Source organism: Cyprinodon variegatus, unplaced genomic scaffold (assembly GCF_000732505.1).
Source record: "Cyprinodon variegatus isolate N-32 unplaced genomic scaffold, C_variegatus-1.0 Scaffold625, whole genome shotgun sequence".
NCBI lineage: Eukaryota > Metazoa > Chordata > Actinopteri > Cyprinodontiformes > Cyprinodontidae > Cyprinodon > Cyprinodon variegatus.
The window spans coordinates 199269-208411 of NW_015151078.1; positions in this window are offsets into that span (position 1 = coordinate 199269).

Here is a 9143-nt window from a genome sequence, read left to right on the forward strand (position 1 = left end):
GTATGGATGAGAGGCTGGTTTGGTGAAAAATTTGTGCGTTTAGGCCAGGGTTTGACTTCGTGTGGACGGGGCCTGAAATGAGGGTAGTGTAAACGGGGCAATCGTGCGCAGACTCTTTGAACTGTGCTGCAATTGGACTCTTTTTCTGTTGATTGGAGATCTATGTTCAAAGATTCAGTTTTTTTTATGTCTAGGAGTTTTTCCTAGATAAGCCAATCTATAAGGACATTTTAGCAGGTATTCTTGTTGTTAAACAGTATTTTATTACAATTCAATTCTATTCAGTTTATTTCTATAGCGCCAATTCACAACACATGTCATCTCAAGGCACTTTACAGTTCAACCAGATCATCCAGTCAAATTAATTAAAAGTTTTCTATCTAAAGAAAACCAGTTGATTGCATCGACTCATTGACTCGATTGCAATCCCTCACACTGAGCATGCTTGTTGCATGCTTACACAACATTGATCTTAAAAAGTCTGCCTGTGCTTGAATGATTGAAGGTCTGCGTTTTATTTCTAAAGTTACATTGCGTGCATCAACCACATAGTTGCCACATGGAACCGTTTGTAAAAAATGGGATTGCACATATGGCGGGAGATGGGCTTCTCTCCAACATATTTTACAGATTTGGAGGTCTCTTATACACGATCTGAGGGGGAGAAGTAAAACAACTCAGCATCGTTTCCACTATCTGCCAGTGTTTTCAGATCACTGTTTTTAACTCCTTGCTCAGAGGTGAATATTGGATTACAAAGTTTATTCTACAGTCATATATTTTTGTTCTTCTGGTATGCTGGAGGCCTTCCGTCTGTGATATATTGGCAAATTTGTTGCATGCCTCTGTGATCCACTCAGATTTATATTGCCTCGGTATGAAGCATTTTTTCCAGATCATCTGTTTGGGACTTCCAAGTCGACATCTGAGCTGAAGATATGGGGGTGAGCAGTGTTGTCGGAAAATTTTTATTTCTCTTCTATTATATATTAATCTATCCTGTTTCACCTTGAAGGCCACACCATTCTCTGCAGGATGGTGTTTGTAGACCAGACATTGCTTCTTCCCATAACAAACCAGATTCTTTCTCAGGTTTATTCATAACGTTACTGTTTAACCAAAGTGTTTGTAATTTGTTTTGACTCTGACTGCTTTCCATTGTTGTAAGTAGGGGGGGACGAATGCTGCCCAGATTAGAACAGAGCAGAATGCTGTGCCATAAGGGCTTCATGATGACTGTTCTCTCTTTGCAAAGATATGAATAAATGTGCCGACTGAGTGAAATCCATCGATCTCCGTTTATTTAACTATGAATGGATGAATAGTTGAATACTTTTTTCCCACGACAGAAATGAAACAGGTAAGCTATTTTTTTAGGGCAGTAGGATGAAAAGATGTTTGTCTGTGCTGGAATAGTTAACAAAAAATCTGGAAAAAAAATAATAAAATCTAATTCATATCACAGTCTCTACATCAAACTGACCATGTCAACGCTTTTTTTTTTTTTTTGCACCATTTTTCTTCTCCCAATGTTTACATTTGGTCACGGCTGCACTTTAAGAAATGGAAATGTTGCCGTAAAAAAAAAAAAAAAAATTTCGTTTTGCATACACAGTGTGTATGCAAAACGACAATAAAGTTTGTCTAAGTACAGGGGTTGGACAATGAAACTGAAACACCTGGTTTTAGACCCCAATAATTTATTAGCATCGTGTAGGTCCTCCTTTTGCGGCTAATACAGCGTCAATTCGTCTTGGGAATGACATATACAAGTCCTGCACAGTGGTCAGAGGGATTTGAAGCCCTTCTTTTTGCAGGATAGTGGCCAGGTCACAACGTGATGCTTTTGGAGGAAAATGTTTCCTGACTCGCTCCTCCAAAACACCCCAAAGTGGCTCAATAATATTAAGATCTGGTGACTCTGCAGGCCATGGGAGATGTTCAACTTCACTTTCAAGTTCATCCAACCAATCTTTCACCAGTCTTGCTGTGTGTACTGGTGCATTGTCATCCTGATACACGGCACCTCCTTCAGGATACAATGTTTGAACCATTGGATGCACATGGTCCTCCAGAATGGTTCGGTAGTCCTTGGCAGTGACGCGCCCACCTAGCACAAGTATGGGGCCAAGGGAATGCCATGATATGGCAGCCCAAACCATCACTGATCCACCCCCATGCTTCACTCTGTGCATGCAACTGTCTGGGTGGTATTCTTCTTTGGGGCTTCTCCACACCATAACTCTCCTGGATGTGGGGAAAACAGTAAAGGTGGACTCATCAGAGAACAATACATGTTTCACATTGTCCACAGCCCAAGATTTGCGCTTCTTGCACCATTGAAACCGACGTTTGGCATTGGCACGAGTGACCAAAGGTTTGACTATAGCAGCCCGGACGTGTATATTGACCCTGTGGATCTCCCGACGGACAGTTTTGGTGGAAACAGGAGAGCTGAGGTGCACATTTAATTCTGCCGTGATTTGGGCATTTTTTTTTTTTTATACAATCCGGGTTAGCACCTGAACATCCCTTTCAGACAGCTTCCTCTTGCGTCCACAGTTAATCCTGTTGGATGTGGTTCGTCCTTCTTGGTGGTATACTGACATTACCCTGGATACCGTGGCTCTTAATACATCACAAAGACTTGCTGTCTTGGTCACAGATGCGCCAGTAAGACGTACACCAACAATTTGTCCTCTTTTGAACCCTGGTATGTCACCCATGATGTTGCTTGCATTGCAATATTTTGAGCAAAACTGTGCTCTTACCCTGCTAATTAGACCTTCACACTCTGCTCTTATTGGTTCAATGTGCAATTAATGAAGATTGGCCACCAGGCTGGTCCAATTTAGCCATCAAACCTCCCACACTAAAATGAGAGGTGTTTCACTTTCATTGTCCAACCCCTGTATGTTTGGTCATTTAAATGTCTTCTGACCAAACCGATACCAATTGCCATTCTTCTTTTTTTTCCCAGGTTTATTTCTTTACAGACTGTTAAGCCGGGCATACACTGTACGATTTGTTTCAATATCTCACGATGTTTTTTCTCACACTGTTCAGCCCGACGCTCTGATGCGATCTACCTGCTCATACTGTACGTCTAAAAACCACGTCGGACTCAGCTCCGCAGTGAGACGTTGCTATGAAGCTATATGAAGCTCACTAGAGTGAAACGCGATGCCTTGGCAAATTTTGGTCTGTCAATTTTACAGAAAGAACTCCATTTCACTCGCACCCACGACGGCCGACTGAAAGTCAGGCATATTTGATTTTCTCCTGACCTTACGATTCCTGATCGGGAGGTGGTTGTGAGAGGCCGATCGCCCCTTGTTACCTCCTGTACATTACATGACACACAACGCACGATCAGGCTGAAAGTTCTCGATCCAAAAATTCTGGCACTGGAAAAGTGGCAACTGGAATGTTGGACGGAAAAAGGGGTTAAGGGGAAAGGGCCAAAAATCGTACAGTGTATGCCCCCGGCTTTAGGTGACCTGGGGTCTTTCTTGCCCCATATTAGGATACCAGCTGATGATATAGCTGATTTTTTTAAATTTGTTCTATATATGGATATTGGATAACTATTCTACTACTTTTTATAGTTTTATCTATTGACAAAAATGAGTCTGGGAATATAAAAGAACATCATCTGCATACAAACAGCTTTTTGGTTTCATATTTTAGGTTAGAATATATTTTATGTTGGTTTTTCTGCAGACAGCTGCTGCTACAGTAGGCTCAACCGAAACTGGAAAACAGGACTGGAATGAATTTAAATCCCTTTGTGGTATAATTTAAAGGTATAATAAAGAGGGTATAAGGAACTGTGCTTTTCATATTCATCTATGCTGGTTAGTCAGAAAACCTTTATGCCTTCAAGGAAAAAACACAGTGGGTGCACTATAAAGGCATACAGCTGTAAATTCTTTGAAGAGAAGAATTGTATTATGAACCTGTATGATCTCTTTGACCATACAGGTTGAACATATGTGGAATTAAGACGTCAAGCCTTGTAGAGATTGATTGTCTGGCCTTTGTTGCACAGCAGGCTGCTTAAGGTAAAACATCTCAAAAGTCTTCTGTGAAATCCTATATTGAAAAACTTCTGTCATGGTTGTTAAAAAAAAGCAACAAAAAAAGAAGTAAAGACTCATGTCTCTTGTTGACTCCTAAAGTTAGCTGACGCTCCATCTTCATGATGGATTATTCTGTCTGTCCTGTTGCTGGACTCATGCAGAGCTTTCTACACACGGTAGTCTGTTTTCAATCTTACAAGGCTGAGTCTTTCCGAAGTTATTTGCAAAAAGATTCTCTGTTTTGTGTCAGTTGCTTATAACTTTGGATTTTTCAGAAAGTATTTGTGTAAATTCTCCAAAACATGTTTAAATTGGAAGGCAACTGGACTTTCAGGTTGTTTAAGACATTTTGACATCTATTCAGGAGTCTGTCAATTACGTTGACTCGCACCAGAGCTCTGGATGGAAATGTTCATGATAATGATCAATATTTGCTTCAGACATTGTTGATAGGGGCCTAAAAAGTAATAAAGAACTGGAGGAAAGAAAATGTTCCATCAAAAGAACATTAGACTGGTTATGATGGAGTTCAATCCTTGGCAATGGTTGAAAACAAATAGCTCCATACATGATCTGTGTAAAAACACTTAAACTCAATAAAGTATATGAAAAAAATACTGAACTCAATTTCATTAGATCAGGTTCAACACAAAAATAGACAGGACACCATTGGCAGGCATGGGTTCAAGGTTGGCCAAAAGGAAGACAAAGAAGGCTTGTCTCACATCGAACAAAAACCCACCAGAGACGGCAGCAGGACCAGATATTATATATAACTTTATATAATATTAACATGAAAATATGATGCTATGAAATACATAGAAAAACAAAAACAGAGGAGAGCTCTGGTTTTAACCAATGTTTACTAAACTACAGAAGTTTGATTTGATAAAACAATAATGGAAGCCAAAGTTTTATGATCTTTAAATTTATCATTCCGTTTTAAAGCCTTTGTTATTTCTTTTAATGTATAGATAAGAAGTGATGCTGTGAGGCATCGACACATGTCGAGTACTGAAGGGGTCGTTTCTTCGAGGCGTGCTTCATTTCGGGGAGGAGCCAAAGTAGATGACGTCCAAAGCCTCGCTACGCCACCAGACCATGTGACCGCTTCAGGAAGTGGTTCAGGTAACCCAGAACTTTAGGAGGCATTTAAACAGCCTCTGTGATCAGTCAAGATGTGGGAGTTTCTAGGAGAGTTGTTGTTTGTTGGAAAGAGTTTGGATAGATTCTAAAAATAGATTGGTTGGAAAAACAATTTAGGGAACCTAAATACATTTAATTATACACTATGTGTACTGGTTCTGTGCATGACTGATCATTCATGAAGTAACAACCTTTCTAATTAGTGCAATCCATATTTTATCCGTTGTTTTTTTTTCCTCGCCCACTCAAAATAATTCTGTGCTCTGTTGGGTGGATTTCTTGATGGCGTTATCTTTTATAGAACTGTTGTCAACCATGGTTTGTTATGTTTGAATCCAGATTAAAGGGCAGATTATAATTCTGCACCCACACACATCAAATGTCGCTTGCGTCTGGTTGCGAACCATTTTTGCTGGTACGCTTCTGCACCGTCGGTCTGGAATTTCTAGGGATGCACAGCAGTTTCCTCCCAAAGCGCAGGAGGGAGGCTATTCTTGCGAGAGCTTCGGCGGGAGTGTTTATCTTCCAAAACATCAATGGCCGGTCTGCAACATATCATGGTCACTGAGATGGATCTAGAGTTTCTAGACATTGAAGAGGAACAGGTTCTGTTAATGGAGTTGGCAAAAAAGACCGATTAATCTTTCGTCGTATTCGTCCATTGTAGTTGTTCCTTGGTTTTTAAGGAAGAAGGACGACCATTTGAGGTCTGCGCGGGTTTGCTACCGTCTGACGCATAGTCGGGATTTTTTTTAGGTGCACGACAACGGTTGCAGAACCTCTGCACGGGGGCCGTGGTCGTGCACAGAGACAGATTTGACGGTTGCAGAGGCAATGCGTCAGAAGCATAAATTAGCTTTTACTGGTTATATAATGACTTAAAAGAACAAACTTGGAAAGTGTTCTGAAGCAGTCATATAACTACTGCCATCAGGCCTATCGCCTTATTCCATCGTCCGTATAATGTAGCATAATAATGTCCTCTTCTACAATTTTCTGTCCTTGGAATTCATTTCATCGTTTCCGCGATGGTATTTGTGTCTTACTTCATAGTTAGGTCATATTTGAGCGGTTTTAACTTTGTGTTGGCTCAAGCTGGCTGTCATGACCCTGGCACTGGTGGCGGGCCTGATTGCTCCTTCAACTCAGCTGTTTAACTCTGCCCGGTTTCTCATTACTGCTTATCTGATCCACCTGTTTCAGCTCCTATATATGCTGGGTGTTTCCAGCTACGATTGCCAGAATATTCAAGCTGTTTTGTGTGAGTAACTCTAGCTTTCTGTTTGTTTTTCTGATTACCTGATTGTGACCAGTTTCTGTCCTGTGGATCCTGAGTTTTGCTTTGCCCTCGTCTGCTCTTTAATCTGCTCTGTTCTGGACTGATTCCTGGATTCAACTGGCTCTCCAAACTTGAACTGTCTTTCTTAGATTGGCTTGGATTCCCCTTCTGTACCTCATCGGCTTTCTGATCTTCTGGTCTGTGAACTTGGTTCTGCTGCGACTTCGGCTTTGGACATTCCTCAGCTGGCTTCAGCTCCACTCAGAAACAGGTCAGTGACTATTTTCTCTTAATTGTTATCAGCCCTTATTAGTCACTAACCTGCGTTTCTAGTCCCACATAGGATCCGGTTTATCCGCCCCAGCTGACGAGCAGCCATACTGAGTGTTCAATAAAGGCTAGTTTTGAACTGTCTGTTTTTGATTATTGGGTCCAAGGTTTTGAACTCTTTACACTGGCTGAATTTTCAGAGAAGACGCCAAGCAAGAAATAAATCAACAGCAGCCAAAAATATAATTTACAGCTTGTAGCCTGGATGCTGCAATTGTGGTTCAAATGTTAATGTTTGTACAACATGAAATTGAGAGCAGATGCTCATAGGCTTTGCTGAACCACAAAAGAAGTAACCACAAACATCTCCTAAGGCTATAGCGTTACACGTATCACAGAACAACTCAACATTTGCCACTGATCTACAGACATCTAGCTACAGAGCCAATGGTAATAGGGTTAATATTGGGCAACCTGTTATACTCACCTGTGGCAAACAATTCAGAAAGAGTGGTATAGAGGTTTGCCAACTCCTTTAAATCTACGTAATGGATACCTCATGACCAGTCATTGTCTTCCACCCAAACAACCTGAGAAATTCTGTTTTCCTTAATTTCTGTGTGAATTGATTTAGCAAATATTTTAATTGAACCTTCAGTTAAATAAATGCATATATTTGTTTCTAAATACAGGACAGTTACCTTTATTTAAGAAACGGTTAGCAACCCTATGGTACAACATTAAGGGGTTGTATGCATCATGTAAATTGTTAAAATATGTTTAGAAAATTTATTTAGAACTTGAAATATTAAGAATTCATGATATATAGATATTTGCAGACATCATCATCAATAATTAATGTGTCATGAAAGCGAGGACAGATGGACCCAGTATTCAAGGAGAGACAGTCAGTAGGCATGTTCAAAACGTTTATCAAATGAGAAGAAACAAAACTAAAAGGGGAGCTGCTAGGATCTGTAGCACGCTGCGACTGCAGGTAGGGTGTGGGGGCTACCACCCAATCTCAGACACTCTGTAGTGGGAGAAACACAGGTAAGTGACCACGATCATCTGACAGAAGATGATTATCTGCGTTGGCCACTTACCTGGTTTAACAGTCCAGTCCAAGAATGTCCCCAGTGCTGCAGTCCCAGAGGTCGTGCAGGAGGCCGATCCTGGTCAGGGATCCAGAACAGACAGGAACAGACAGAACAGGCAGGATCCAGCCCTCCAGGCCTCGTAGAGCTCCCAGGCAGGTTCAGAGTCCGAAGCGTGACCAGGTGGTCACGCACAGGAGCGGACTGGATCAGGTGCAGACCGGGAGGCTCAGTGGAAGAGGGTAGCCGAGACAGGACGTGGAACCAGAACTTGATGCAGAACTTTTAAACTGGTCTCCACCTTGGAGCCAGGCTTACTTGGTTAAAAAATGAACCTCCTCACGTACAGAGCCAAAAACCCAGAGGGCTCAGCAGGGGAGGAACAGTGGACGAGCAGGAGACGAGACAAACACAAAACCCTCCCTCCACTGGCTACCAGGATCCAGGACATGAACCATGGAATCAACATAACAAACAGGCTAACAGAAAGACAAATAGGGATCTGGCCCCAAATGCTCAGGCTGAACAGAATATAAACCAAAGGAAACAGGTGAGAGGAGTAAATGATAATTGAGGCAGGGAGGGAAAAATGACAGGTGAACGAAATAACCAATTAAGGGAGAGCAAACAGGCCAGATCATGACATCATGTGCGGATTAGAACTACCAGGATTGTGCAGACAACAAGAGAGAGCGGGGTGTGAGGAGGTTTCTTGTGAAACCTGTGCAGCGTATCTGTCCAAAGCGATGCTCTGTTCAACCAGCGTTCCAGGCGACTAGTTGGGAGAGCTGATTGGATCAGTCCGATAAGTTTCTCTGGTTACTCTCTGGCAGTCACCTAGTTACCACTCAAAGCTGTTCATCCTGTGAAACAGCAGAGGTTGAATCCTCAAGTAAAAAACGAAAATATAGGACTAATATTACAGCAGAATATACTAAAGTATATCCACGTCTAGTGAAGGAGAGGAACAGTGGCGGATCTAGACCAAATGTACTAGGGGGCCAGGAGGGGGCCAGCGTGTTTTCATGGGGGCCCAGAAAAGCATGAAAGAAAAAACAGGGCAAGGGATTCAAATATATTAAGAGAGCTGCATGAAGGGAAATTTCTTTCCCTTTCATTTCCCTTTAACCTCAATTAGGTTAAATTAAAATTCTATTTCTTATGAGGTCAATATACATTAATAATTTAGGAATTTTACATATTTTTGACTTGAAGTTTAAACTACTGTTTTCTATCAAATTTGAATTACAACCCAAGAAAACTGTTAAA